A 16178-nucleotide genomic window follows, 5' to 3' on the forward strand; every position below is an offset into this window, starting at 1 on the left:
GCACCAATTGACGACGAACAATGACAAATTGATCCAAATTGACATGATTGAGAAAGACGACGATCGATGACAAATCAATCGCAAGACGACAAGATTGAAAATAACAACGATCGATGACAAATCAATCGCAAAATGACAAGATTGAAAATGACAACAATCTATGACAAATCAATCGCAAGATGACAAGATTGAAAAGGACAGCAATCGATGACAAATTGATCGCAAAATGATAAGATTGATAAGGGGACAACGATCGATGACAAATTGAACGCAAAATGATAAGATTGATAAGAGGACAAAACCCTAATTCCATCATCGATTAGGATTGACGATGTCCAAAATATGCCAAATGAGCACGCACATTGATGTGATAGGATAAGATCGACCAAAATCATGACTGAAGATTGTTATTGACAAGACCAAATTTGAAAGCGAGACAACTGAAGAATGCAGAAGAAGGACTCGATGCTCGCAAATGATAAAGACCAAGTGTGAATCATAGGAGAAATGTTAATGTGATGCAAAAACCCTAAAATAAGGCAATGCGCAAATGTTAAAATATGACTCCGCAAGCGTTGACCAATTTTAGACGTCTACATTATTATTTATGTTGTAATAATTATTTAATTTCTTATCTTAACAATGTTTGGCATGTGAATTATTTTGATAAATCTCGGAAAACTATTTTTTCTATTATGTGGAGTAGTAGTATTATCCCTAAAAATAAATTCTTTAAATTGCTATTGATATTGCAAAGATTTTCTGTTAAAAATAATCACTAAGATATTGTCACTTGTAATTTCTGCAGGACACCTAAATTTGTTATGCATATATTCTTTGATTGTCTTATTGCAAAAAAAATATAGAACTTATTTGGCTTTAATTTATGAGATGAAAATGAGAATATTATTTGTACTAAAATCATCTATGGTTCTATTAAAGGGTTAAAAAAGGATTGTAATCTCTTTTGTCTTTTTCTCTCTAATGAGATCTTATGGAAAACTTAGATTACTAGGAATGAAGATAAGTTTCAAGGTAGGGTTTGATGGACTTGAAAAGCATTGAGAGGGGGGGGGGGGGTGGTGAATCAATGACACCAAATAAAACACTACTTCAAACACTAACCAATAGATGAACTTAACCAAGCATTTAAACAAAATACATGCTATCCAAAAATGATATACCAACATCCACAAAAAGTAAAGCATCCACCATAACACAAGTGTTTATACGTGGAAAAACCAAATAGGTAAAAACCACGGTGAGATGGAACTCACAAGTTAACTATCTGCAGTAATAGATAATTGACCGGTTAAGGTCTACAAAGTGCTCTGCTAGGAGCGAATCTTGTTAGAGATCCCAAAGCTTGATTAGAAGCTTATACCCTGTTAAGAGTACTACCCTGTTAGGAGTAACCTCGTTGGAAGATTTGAGAATCCAAACTAATGGATCACCTTGTTAGAGGATTTGTACAATGAAGCTTGATAGAGCTTACCCAGTTAGGGGATTTGATTCTGGTGTAATGATTAGAAAACAACAAGAATGGTTTGATTTCTTCTGAGTAGCACAATACTTGCTTGATTAGATCCTTCCAAGTACATTCAACACTGCTCTTCATCTTAACACTTATCACTCTTCAACAAAAGATTTCACTCTTGATGCATATCAATATTCACATAACATCATAACCATACTCATTCTCTATATCTTCCAAATGATTCACTAAGATGTCTTAAAATAGACATTCAAATCTTATGTCGGCCTAAGGAAATCAAAACACAATTTCCTAGGTGCAGTGTATCTAGACAAGTGATCAAAACTCATCACAAAAATGACCGCCAAAAAATCGGTGCTGGTAACTCATCACAAAATCAGATACCAGTTAGAACAGTCAATACCAATTGGAACAAAACATGTGAACTGTTGTCCCAGAATCTTTTGCTTGATCTCCATCTTCATCTTCATCTTTATTTTGATGCCGACTTAGTGTAGCCATAGGTTGTCTCTTATGCACATGCCGGTTGACACAAAGTATCGGTTAGAGATAAACCTTAAACATACTGGTTGACAATGTAAACCAATTGAAGTTACACCGGTAGTCAATGTAATCATATGTGTGTGTGAGAGTGTTTCATCAATGACAACAAGTGATGAATACATTACAATCATCATCAAGCCAACAATCTTCCCATTTGGCATTGATGGCAACACTTAGAAATTTTTAGAGTAATACAATACCTCTAAGTGTTCATACACAACAAATTTACACATATACTCATACTCCCCCTTAATACATGCAGAAATACAAAATTTTCAAAAACACACATACATATTTCTACTCCCCATTTGACAACAATGCCAAAATGAAAAAGTAAAATATATGCATATATATAGAAAATCTGTATCAAAGTGTTCAGCATATATTAACAACTTAAAAAGTTCATGCATTGGCTAATCTCATAAAAATATCATTGAATTTCTACTTCATCTGTGATAAAACATTTTCCCATGATTCCAGTATGTTAGCAGTATACTCAAATGTAGACATTAGCTGGGAATGGAATTCTTCCATTGAGTCCAGCGTGCAGGTTTCAGGAGTAGCAAGAATAGCTTCTGCATTGGAGTAGGCTGTCTGAAGAATGTCAACTTGTGAGGTGAGTAGACTCTTGAGCTCTTTTAGAGATCGGAGTCTCTTAGCCTTCTCATTATCATTCCTGTTCAATCTGTCATGCAAATCATCTACATACCGGTTAAAGGCATGAATTGAGTCCTGGAGTGGGACATATGCCTTGCATATCCTTTCCATTTCTTTCTTAGTTTCATCTTGACTCTTAGAAATGTCAGAATAAAATAAAGAAACATTGGAGGTAAAGGCAAGATACTTTCCTCCAGATTCAATAGCTTTTCTCAACAGACTTCCATTATGAGATAGAGCCATTTTGCCACTTTCAATGATCTTTGCTAGTTTATCTCCATATTTCTTCTTGTGGCTCTTCTCAATAGACATTTGAGCAGCATCTTCAAGTGACTTGATTTGCTCAAATGCATCTGCAACTAACTGACCAAGTTTGCTAATGGGTGTAAGAAGATTTGCAACAGTTGTTTCCGGTAGTAAACCAGACAAAATTTCTACTGCCATCTGGATTGTCTCTGCTTCAATCCTTTGCTCTTTTAGTATCTTCTTATGCGCTCTAGATTGCATAACATTAGCAATCTTCAACATTTCTAACATGCTCAAAGTGTTCATATCAATGGGTCCTGAAATACTTAAAGAATCATCATCATCATCTTCAAGTAGTTTCTGCTTCGCTGGTTCAGGAGGTACACTCTTAATGATAGCTCTCTCTGTATTCTGCTCTGTTGTCTTTTCAGGTAACTAAGTGACAACTTTCTCAGTAGACTCCTTTTGATTATTTTCAATGACCGGTGGAGATTGGGGTTTCTCTAGTTATTCTATTGTTGGTTCATTGTCCACTTTTAGTTGAATAGCCAGTTGATCAACTAATGTAACCTGTACTTCAGTAATTGTAGGAGGCTCCATATCTGGTGCAGTGTTGTCTCCAGATAGGTCCACTGTGTTATGAGCATCTTCATCAACAAGAATAATGGAATCATCCCTATTCTTGATTGGATAGACTATGTCAGGTTGAACAATCTCCTCTTTATCCATTTCCGGTAGAGGAACATCATCTGTAGTATTATCCTTATTTCTAGAGTGGATGAGTTCTTCCCTTTGTTTGATTACACAGGCTATCTGATGTGTCTCAGACTAAATAATTGCCCTTTTTGCATTCAGAAGCTTCAATCTTCTCATTTTAAAATCAAAATGTACTTTGTATTGCTCAACTAAAGCACTAATTCCATCTGAGGATAAACTGGGAAAATATTGTACAAATATTTCATCAATAATTTTCTTTTCCAATTGAATAACTTCCTCCCATTTATCTAAAAGAGTATTATACAAAGAGATTGAAATATCCTTTCCAGGTCATGTGGAAATCTATTGTAATGACCCAAATAAGTGATTACCAGTTGAATGACTTGCTTCTACTCATCTTCAGTGAAATAATCAAAATATTCTTTGACATTGTCAAACCTATTCCTTCCTAGCGTCTTCATTGTTCTCTCAAAAAATGTGTCAAGTTTGTAGGTAGCTATATCAATAGGTGTAGTTGCCTTTGGCACTACCTTTACCTTCTTGGATGTTTTTCCGGTTTCTTTTTCCTTCTTTGGTTCTTCTTCAGAATCTGTTCCCTTAAACTCTGGTTGCAAAATCAATTTTTGATTTCTCTTCTTTGGTGCACTCTCCTTCTTTACATATACTTTAGGTGTCGATTCCTTTTTGGTAATGACACTCCGAGTCACCCTTTTGGTCTTTATCATAGGAGATATTTCATCAAGCTTCTTTTTCTTTCCTTTCATATTAGCTACAGGTACAGTACCGGTTTTTGTTGGTACAACTTGGACTGCCACAATGTCCAATTTTGCCTGTTGTTTATCTTTAGGCGATGCTAACAAGGTATTAGCATAGCCAACCAGTAAATCATGATTAACCTCATATCTCATATCTTCCATCTCTTCCTCTTTGGGCTCAATTGCTTGCAGCAAGCAAAAGTCAGTGGTAATAGTGAAGACTATGTCTTTTACAAAGTGTTTTACCACATCTTCAGGTAATCTCATTCTCATGCTCACCTTTTTCTGAAATTCATTAAAATACTTAATCAAGGTAGCTGAAAAGGTATTCTTCACAACCTTAATGTTGTTCTTGATCTGTGCATTGACTGGTAGGTCTTTTGACCATTCAATGTCTCCAATTCTCGGTAGGAAGTTCTGGAAATAGAAAAATAACCCAACTAATAGCTGACCATATTTGAACTTTTGAGTGTTGTCCTTCTTAATAGATTGCAAATTTTGAAATAATTTCCCTCTGATGGCTTCACAGAGATCATAATCTGCATTATCAACAATCATTCTATGTGTTGTATGAATTACTGCAGATGGAACACTATTAAGTCTACTAGAGTAAAATACCCAGTAGCCTATCACCATTGCTACTAGTTTCATTGCAAGGTCTTTAATATTGTTGATAGAAAAAGCACGCCCATCAGATGTAGAACCGGTTAATTTGAAGACAGTATCCTTTGAAATTTGTCTTAGCACAGGAATTTCACCGGTTGATAAATAACCAATTACAGCCTGAATAGCTTCCTTGGTTATTGTGTGAGTCCTTTCTAAATACATGCTCTCTTCGTGAACTCGACTCAAAATGATTCTGATGTGTTCTTCCTCAAAATCTTCAAGAAAGTAGGCGACATTATGAAAACCTTTTTCAAAAACCCTAGCATATTTTGTTTCAGTCTTCTTGTTCTTATCATAGAGTGATTTCAACTTTGTATAAATGTGTAGAGTTCCTAAATCTTCTACCTTGCAGCCTATATAACTGGACAAGTCACCTTTGACCACAACTCTGCTCAGGACTTGTGACAATGCATTATAAGACATAATTTGGTCTGCCTTTAGAGCTTCCTCAAGCTCAACAGTGATCATAAACCTCTCTACAGACTTAGAAGTAGATGCCATTCTAGATTAGCAAGTTCCAAAGCTGTATACTCAAATAAATACCTTGTTTCTTGCACGTTGCTCCGTTTCTCGGTTGAAATGCCCAAATGCACACCAGTTCGCCTCTCTACAACTTTCGATTCAACTTAATTTATCTAATCACAAAACAATTCACCAATTGACAACAAGACAATCTTATTCAACTCTACAATCACTTCAAATTTCTTTCTCGAAAGAGTTAGGGTAAAAAAGACAAAGTAAAAATTTCTTTTATCCTTTTTACCAACTGCAATAAATTATCACACTTTAGGGTTACAAACCCTAATTTCACCGCTCAAGTGAAAAACCAGTTGATAACATGTCAACAAAAAGTCACCAAAATTCATGATTCAAAAATTCTTTCCCACTCATTTTACAAGGGGTTCGGAGATGTTTTACCGTTAATCTCCCCTTAGCCATGTTAAAACAGGCTTAAGTCACCAGTGTTGGGTTCTCTTCACTAGGTGAAGGAAACGTTTCTTTTCTAGGTGAGTCATCAATTTTCTCCTTCCAAATCCGATTCATATCCTCTCTGGTGTCCTCAACATCAACTTTCTACTTTCCTTTCCGATCCTTGAAAGAGTTGATCGGTTTGCTATTTCTTGATCTACAAAATTTTGCCAAGTGCCCCAATTTGTTGCAGTGGTAACAGACCATACCAGACGATCTCCAAGGTCCTGTATTTCCTCTTCCTATTCTTCTTCTGTAGTTCATAGCCACATGACCAAAGTTATTACAGAAGGTGCGAATAACATTTGTTACCTTTTCCATCTTGAATGGACTAAACTAGTTGTCGTAGGATCTTTGCCAGTTTAGGTTTACTTGGTTATCAAAGTTCCTTATCCAGTCACCATTTGGTCTTGGATGTATGTGTGGTACATGATTGTTTGCTCGATATCTGCACTCAATATATCTATGCCCATACATTCCACATGTGAAGCAATGACCTTCAAACTTTCTTGACACATACCTAGCATTAGTATTGTAATTTGCATTTCTGTTAGGTTTGTCTCTACAGACATTTGTAGTATGACCAGGCTTATGGAAAACAAAGCAGATAGGTTTGAAAACCTTCATACCGGTAGTCTTATTGACTTTAGGAGCAATTTTGTTCTTTGGATAGTTGGTCTTTGTACTGGAGGATTCACCTTTTTCAGTTGTATGAAAACCAAGTCTAGAGATATCACCCTTCATTCTCTGTGATTGAATTTTTTCTTCCAGCATGGTAGAAATTTTGACGAACTTCTCCAATTTCTCATTGGCTTCAGTAATCTTTTTGATGAGATCTTCATTATTCTTAGAGAGGTTCTCTTTCAGAGATGTTGCTAGCTCAAGATCTATCTTTAGGTTCTCATTTTCTTCTGTTTCAACAATCAAGTTCTCATGCATAGTGTCATTTTCTTGTTTGATCTTTATAATCTCTTGATCTCTTTCCTTGATAAGATCTTTAGCAGCTCTTTTGGCTTCTAGTTCCTGACTCATGCGGAAATTGAGACATTCTAGCTCTCTCCTTAGATTCAGTTTCTCACAATTCAACTTTTCAACTTCTCTTGCTAAAGCTTCAATATTGGCTTCATCTGAAGAACTATTATCAGATATTTCTAGTAGTTTTTTAGATAGCTCTCTCCTTTTGACTTGAGAAGCTTTCAGTTTGCCCCTAAGGGATTCAACTTCATTTCTGCTAGCTTCTATCTCTCTAGCCATCTCAAAGTAGCTCTTGTCCCAAATGGTAGTTTCAAGACTCTCTTCTAAGCAGTTAGGCTTCAAAGAAGTTAGGCTCTGATACCAATTGATGGACTTGAAAAGCACTAAGAGGGGGGGTGAATCAGTGACCCCAAATAAAACACTACTTCAAACACTAACTGGTAGATGAACTTAACCAAGCATTTAAACAAAATACATGCTATCCAAAATGATATAACAACATCCACCATAACACAAGTGTTTATACGTGGAAAACCCAAATAGGTAAAAACCACGGTGAGATGGAACTCACAATTTAACTATCTGCAGTAATAGATAACTGACCGGTTAAGGTCTACAAAGTGCTCTACTAGGAGAAAATCTTGTTAGAGATCCCAAAACTTGATTAGAAGCTTATACCCTTTTAAGAGTACTACCCTATTAGGAGTAACCTCGTTGGAGGATTTGAGAATCCAAACTAATGGATCACCTTGATAGAGGATTTGTATAATGAAGCTTGATAGAGCTTACCCGGTTAGGGGATTTGATTCTGTTGCAATGATTAGAAAACAACGAGAATGGTTTGATCTATTCAGAGTAGCACAATACTTGCTTGATCAGATCCTTCTAAGTACATTCAACACTTCTCTTCATCTTAACACTTATCCCTCTTCAACAAAATCTTTCACTCTTGATGCATATCAGTATTCACATATCATAACCATACTCATTCTCTATATCTTCCAAATGATTCACTAAGATGTCTTAAAATAGACATTCAAATCTTATGTCGGCCTAAGGAAATCAAAACACAATTTCCTAGGTGCAGTGTATCTAGACAAGTGATCAAAACTCATCACCAAAATGACCGCCAAGAAAGCGGTGCTGGTAGCTCATCACAAAATCAGATACTAGTTAGAACAGTCAATACCGGTTGGAACAAAATATGTGAACCGTTGTCCTGGAATCTTCTGCTTGATCTCCATATTCATCTTCATCTTTATTTTGATGCTGACTTAGTGTAGCCATAGGTTGTCTCTTATGCACATACCAGTTGACACAAAGTATTGGCTAGAGATAAACCTTAAACATACCAGTTGACAGTGTAAACCAATTGAAGTTACACCGATAGTCAATGTAATCATATGTGTGTGTGAGAGTGTTTCATCAATGAAAAAAAGTGATGAATACATTACAATCATCATCAAGCCAAAGGGTTAAAAAAGGATTGTAATCTCTTTTGTCTTTTTCTCTCTAATGAGATCTTATGGAAAACTTAGATTACTAGGATTGAAGATAAGTTTCAAGGTAGGGTTAGGCTACTTACTAAGTCTCATAGAAGATTCATCCATTATAATGTTTCTATGCAGGTTACTATAGCTATGAGGATGACTACGCAAAATTTTGAGAGGTTTATTCAAGATGGAACTACTAGAATCCATATTTTTGAGATATCACATGGATATACATGGTAACATTATACTGAATAATGAACTCCCTTTGTGAGAGCATTGGAGATTTTCTTAAAGGAACTCAATGATGGAAAGAAACTGGACATCAAACAAGAAGAGATCCAACTTGTGGCAACCAAGGGAAACAAGGAAGAGTTAGGAGGACCACAACCAATGGTTGATCTAGGTAAGTGGTATAAGAGAATAAAATGGATGGAAGGACCTATAGGATGGACAACTTGGATGGAGAATAAACTTGAAGAACATGAAAATTTAAATCAAGTGTAAAGAACACATGTTTGATAGTTTACAATGACCTTTTTGTATAGCTAACACATATACCTGTACATTTCTGAAAAAATATAACAATTGTACTCTATGGATAGAATCATGTAATAAGGATATATCGTAGCAAGTCTGATAGATAGCCCCAACGTTGCCTATTAAGCCTTTGATACATATTCTATATTATTTACCTCTTATATTTAATATATTTAATATATTCATTTTCCTTAATAATTTGCTTCACTAACATAAAATAATACTTGCAACACAACTACTAAGTAGGAACTACTAGTATCTAAAATTTGATACTTTGATAGTAGAGTTACCACATCATAAAAGGAAGAAATCCTTAAAGAAAATAAAATTGAAAAGGTTAGAAATGCATCACTTTGTCTCACCATAGTCTTAAAATTCTTATAACCCATGATATGACTATCTATTTCTATCCCCAATAATAACACCATTATGTTGGTTCTCAAATACGCATATCTACAATTCCTAAAGACTAGTAGTAGAACCTAGGGCCAAGGATGTGTTAAAAAGGTGGTGAGTGAGGATTATATTAATATATTGGCATGAATGAACCAATTCTTATAAGTGGGTAAATTCAACTTCAAATTTAGGCATTTCAAGGCCAATGGGTATTCCCTAAAGTCTTTAAAATAGGATAGTTAAAGATAAATAAACCATTAGACTCAAGGCCTTTAAGCAAGCATACCCAAATTGCTACTAACCCCAATAATGTTTGATAATCTCATGTCAAAATTGACTAATTATAGACATACAATACCTTCAATAATAAAATAATAACTCTCTTACCATATATTAAAATATAATATCTATGTTATTTCCTAACAATTGAATCCATTTAGCATCACCTCTTTAGATATTACAACATATAATGTAGAGACATAAATTTATCAATAGAACCTTTTTAGTCTATCCCTCCCCCTGATCTGCAAATATATTTCATCATTCATAGAGATATTTATAGGATAATATGACATTAACCTTGCAATCCTAAGCCATTCATAAGTCTCCATGTTCCTAGGAAAGTGTTCCCTAGGACAAGCGAGAAAATTATTAAATATTTGTACTTTATGGCTAGTTATATTTGCATTTTCAAGAGGTGAACCCGAAGAGGTGATAAAAATAAATAGAAATGGAAAAAATACACTCCTCCCCATGTCTATATTGAGACATGAAGGGTCATGCATAAGAATACCAAGTTTTGCAGGAGAAAAGGTGTTCATTTGGGGATTTGAATAGTCAACGCAAGCTACAAAGCAATCCAAATGTGTAAATACTAAGTGGATTTGGGTTCAACACCCATGAGGAGTAACTTGAAGAGGTATTTATTATTTTATTATATCTACTGGCTATTCATTCTCTAACACATGGGTTTTCACAAGTGGTTTTGGCCCCTTATTTTGTGAAAACAATAGTGGTTTTTCCTCTCTCATTTGGCTGTAACTTGAAGCAAGCCATAGTTGTTTAATCATTAGTTGATCATACTTTATTTGAGGTTTCCAAGTAGTTCTAGGATCATTTGGAGAAGTGTAAATTGAAGTGTATTGTTGTGGTATTCTCTCTTTTGAAGAATAATAATATACTTGCCCTCATTCTTTGGAGCAATTTTTTTCTAAAAGGATTTCTCTACATAAATTTAATGTCTCTTTTGGTATGGTTGTTTTTTATTTATGTTGAATGGTGCAATCACATGTTCATTTCAAATTTAGTTTCAGATTTGTAATCATATAAGAAATTTAATATTACAATATTCCTTCAGCTTGTTTCTTAGCATTTGTTATTAAAGCTAACAATTTTGTTGAGAAGGAGATGCATTTCTCTTTGAGTGTTCAAAGTTTTTTCTAGAGTGCGAGATTTTGTTGTGTAGTTTATATTTGAGAAGAGGGTTGAAAGCCATGTCTTCCACTTCTCACATAGATGTTGAGAAATTCAATGGCATTGGCTACAAGATGTGGAAATTGAAGATGGAAGATCTTTTGGAGGAAAGAGATTAGTGGTTGCTAGTTTCACATGAAAAGAAACCATATGACTCTACTTTGAATGATAATTCTTGGAATAAATTGGGCATGATGGCATGAGAAACCATTTAGATGTGTTTTACCAATTTTTCCCTCTTGAATGTCTCTGCAGAAGACACCGTATATAAGTTATGGAATAGTATTGGTGACATTTATCAATCTAAAAGTTTGTCTAGTAAGTTATATCTTAAGACAAGGTTATACCTAAAAGAGGGTGAATATATCATAGATCATTTGAATTGTTTTAATCTAATTATAAGTTAGCTTGCATTGATGGATGTTAAATTAGAATATGAAGATAAATGTATCTTGTTTCTTTTCTCTTTGCTTGAATCTTGGGAAAATATAATTGTTGCTATTAGTAGTGATAGTATAGAGCCAAACATAGAAAAATTGATTACCACAATTCTTTCAAAAGAGGTGAGAAGAAAGTATATTAATGTTGGCTCCTAAGATGCCTTGCATGTGCAAGGGAGGCCCAAAGAAAAAGGGCCTAAAGGGGATAAAAAGAGGGAGATCTATAAAGGACAATAAAAGACTCCTAGAAAGAGAAGAGTCAAGTGCTGGAATTGTAGGAAAAGAGAGCATGTGAAGAAGGAATGTAGAGATAAGAAAATGAATGTTGATTCCTTCACATAAAAGTCCTTTGATGATGATTTTGATGCTTTGTTTATTTTTGCTAACATTTTTAGTGATGATGTTTTTCTTATTGATTTAGGTGCCTCCTACTACATGACTCCTTACAAGGAGTGGTTTTCCTCTTACAAAGCATATGATGGGGGAGATTTTTTCCTTGGTAACAATAGAACAAAGAAGGTTGTTGGTAAAGGTGCTGGTTCCCAAAACCACAAATTGGAATACTTAAGGGTTTACTGATTCCTTAGCTAATCCAATAAGCTTTGGCCAACGAACTGGGATGGTTGAAGACCAAATCCCTCTGAACTTAAGGCTCCACTGAACCTAGGTGGGTATACCTCTTTCTCCCAAGCACACAAAAGAGATTGTTTAAAGTGGATTTAAGCTTTTGCAAATTACAAAAATTGGCAATCTGTTGTTTTGCAATTTATGCTTTATTAAGTTCTTTAAGTAAAATTCTTTTGAAAAGAAATGAAATGATTATAATAGTATATTAAAAATAAGAATAATTTCAAGACTTGAAAGAAATATGTAAAGATTAGTTCATATAGAAATCAGGAAGAATGTTTCCTTATCAAGGACCTTGAATGCATGACCAACCAGAACCTTAAAAGATGAATAGCAGACCAACACCTCTATCCAGGGGTATTTATGATTGTAGCTAGGAAATGTGGAAATCATCAAAGCAATGTCAATATTAATAATCTAGTTCAATCACAAAAGATCAAATGCAATGATATATCCTAACACACTCAATAAAGACATGAAAACAAAACATTCAAGATTTGAAAATTAAGCAAACCAAATGCAGATTTGAATGTCTCCTTCAAGTGGCTCCATTGTCCTTCTTTCTCCTTCAAATAGCTTTGTTGTGGATCTCACCTACTAGTGCATGATCATGATATGAAAGCAAGTAGACAAGATGATTGCTCAAGAATACTCGAAGCATGATTGATTTGGGAATCGATTTGAAAAGTGATTCGTTCGATAATGTGATTAATTCGATAATGTGATTAGTTGGGATTGAAGAAATTCATCCAATTTATAGACAAATTGGAGAGATGATCAAATTAGCATGAAGATATTCAAATGGAAATTGCAAATCAAGAATGTCAATTATGACAAATTTATGACAAATTTGCACTTTCTATGCAAAATTGATTGATTGATAATTTATGACAAAATTATGACAAATTTCTATGTCAAAATTGATTGATTGTCAATTATGACAATTTATGACAAAATTGATTGATTGTCAATTATGACAATTTATGACAAATTGAAATGTCATTCCCATGAAATTAGGAGAAAATAAGGAGGAAATTGAATTAGAAATTAGGAAAATTAGAAAAAGTGGAAAATAGGAATTAGGAAATTAGAAAATGAGGAAAATTGGGAAATTAGGAGAAATTAGGTAAATCAATTAATAATTTGTCATTTATTAATTAATTCACAAAAAGAGGAATAATTAGTTAGCCAATTAAATAAACATTTAATTGTGACACGAAGACTTAGGATAAATAAATAATTTATTAATCCTAGAGGGGGAAATGACAAACAGGCTTAAATGAATAAAATCATGAAACCCTAAAAGATGAATTAGAAATGCAAGGATGACAATTAGGTCTTGACAAAGGATAATCGATATCAATTCGATTTGATCATGATTTTGAATTGATAAATGACCAATGCTGACAAATGATTTGATTGATAAATGCGCCAATTGACGAGGAACAATGACTAATTGATCCAAATTGAGAACAATGACGATCGATGACAAATCGATCGCAAAATGACAAAATTGACAAGAAGACAAGAATCAATGACAAAATAGATCACAAGACGACAAGATTGATGACAAATTGATCAAAAGACAAGAATCGATGACAAATCGATCGCAAAATGATGAGATTGATAAGAGGACAAAACCCTAATTAGGATTGACAATGTCCAAAATGATGACAAATGAATACGTAGATAGATGCGATAGGATAAGATTGACCAAAATCATGATTGATATTGTTATCGACAAGACCAAATTTGAAAGTGAGATAAATGAAGAATGCAGAAGAAGGACTTGATGCTTGCAAATGATAAAGACCAAATGCGTGACATAGGAGAAATGTTAATGCGACGCAAAAACCCTAAAATAAGGCAATGCACAAATGTTAAAGTACAATTCCGCAAGCGTTGACCATTTTTAGGTGTCTACAATGATACTTTGTGGACAAAAAATCCTATCAACTCCTGAGACAATATTAATTATCAACTATGAAGGTTTCAGTATGTGTTACACAACAATGAAGAACCCAATATCACTTTTAATGTAACAACATGTGATGACACATCATAGTAAATCATGTAACAGATTTATCAAGAGGAAAAAATAACTCATCAACATAGAATTATGCACAATACTTAGGAAAAGAAACAATGAACCTTCATATATTAATCTTTAAGAGATGGTTTCATACACAAGCTGCACCTGACAATAATCCATTATAGTCTGTTTTGCATAAAAGATACCTCTTTGTTCTATAGACTTCCCTAATACATATAACTTGTAATCCTTCCAGGCAATATCTATTTTTTTTGAGTCCTCACTCCTTTTCATACAAAATGACTCATTACAAATATACATTCTAAGAGATATGAATGGAAGGACACACCCTTTCATTATCCTAAACAATTAATTGAACAGTAACTAAACAACCTAACTAAAACACCGATTGCATTACAAACACAAAAATAAACAATGACTTAAGGTTTTTGATATAGCCGATGTCCGCACTTCTGAATGTGTCGTAAATAGCCTAGGTCTTTGCAGGTTGTTGCGTTAAAGATCACATCCCTGGCTGCGTTCTCGATCGTGTAAAAGTTCTTGAACTGGCCGATCGTGTCATTCATATCAAGGATATCTATTTTGGCAATGGCTTGGGTTGCACTAAGTAAATACTTACACTCAGAAAGCCATATGGTCTTATCTTTAATTACTCCTACATCATCTACCAAATGGGGAACCCCACGTTGAACAATTTGCTGGCATTCGTCAAATTCAGACTTCAATTCCTTTGTAACTTCCTCATGCGTGGCAAGCAAACCCTAAACCTTCTTCTTCACCTTTTCTCTAGTTGATGCATCTTGTAATAGCAGGTTGAGTCTATCTCGAATTTTGGTGTGTGAAACCTTTTTGTCCATGTTCATCTGATATACACCCTAGAACTCATCCAATGCCTTCTCCATATTGTCATCTCTTACTCAGCAAAACACAAGCAGTGTCAACCCTGATGCTCTTCATCTCCCTCTTCAACTTAGTATGCTCATAAGATAATTTTTCAAATTTCTTCTTCCATTGACCTCTTGAATCAGTAATTTGAGGGATCGGATGCCCACTCCTCTTAAGGGTTTCTTCATATAAGGCCTTATATTTATTCTTCTATGCTATTCTTCTATGCTATTTCATGTTTAATACCTATGTCGATTGTGATCATAGGATCTACCTCTCCAACTTTCAGGGTCATCATATGACCAAAAGCTTTATCCACGTCTATGATTTTTTGTCTTTTATTGGGAGGGTATAAGGCCCACAACAACATTTCTTCCTCATTTGGATTGTACCTTGATCTAATAAAAATGTCTTTTACTCCTTGAATATTTAATTTCATATCCTTATTGTTTGAGTTCAACAAAGAATCAAAGATAAATGAGGCACTTAGGTCCCAACCTCGAAACACAATCATTCCAGCCTCTACTAGTAGTTGCCTCCCCTTTTGTGGGGTCATAGTCTCAACTTCTTTGTCGATATCTTCCTTCAACCTCTTCTTCATTTCTGCCTCATTTTCAGGGGTAATATTTGGCACTGCTTCCCTTAATTTCTTACCCTTGAAATGGTATAGGAAAGATTTGAACTCTTTAGAATTTATAAATTGATCATCTGACACAAAAGAAACATGCTCTATCATTCTTTCATCTATTTCTGCACTCAGTGCAATGATGAGCCTATCCTGTGCTTCTGGATCTTTTTCTTTCTCAGGTGCCTGGAGCTTCTCCCCTGAATCACTTTGGGATGGTTCTTCCTCCATGTTTTCTAATCTTTGCCTTCTCTCTAGTTTTTTCTCCAAGGCCTCCATAACATCCGTCAGCTCTTCCACCTCCTTATTTCTACACATGTCTTCAAATTCATCCTCCTGATGAAATTAATCTCCCAACTCTTTCCTCTTCCTGCTAGCATGGATGTAACCCTCAGGATCATAGTGCATTCTAGATATGTGCTGGAACAGGTTGTATTCATCCACCAACTTCCTATCAATAACTTCATATGCTTTGGTAGACACAACTTTAAAATCCTGGAAATGAAGTGTACCAGGGAGGAAAGCTTTCTTGTGTGCACCTCCAAAATGCTTAGCATTAGAAACACTTAATTTCCTTACAATTTCCAAAAAAGCAATCCTGTCTAGTGTAAGCTTTGGTAATACAT

This window comes from Cryptomeria japonica, chromosome 1 (genome assembly GCF_030272615.1).
Source record: "Cryptomeria japonica chromosome 1, Sugi_1.0, whole genome shotgun sequence".
Taxonomy (NCBI): Eukaryota; Viridiplantae; Streptophyta; class Pinopsida; order Cupressales; family Cupressaceae; genus Cryptomeria; species Cryptomeria japonica.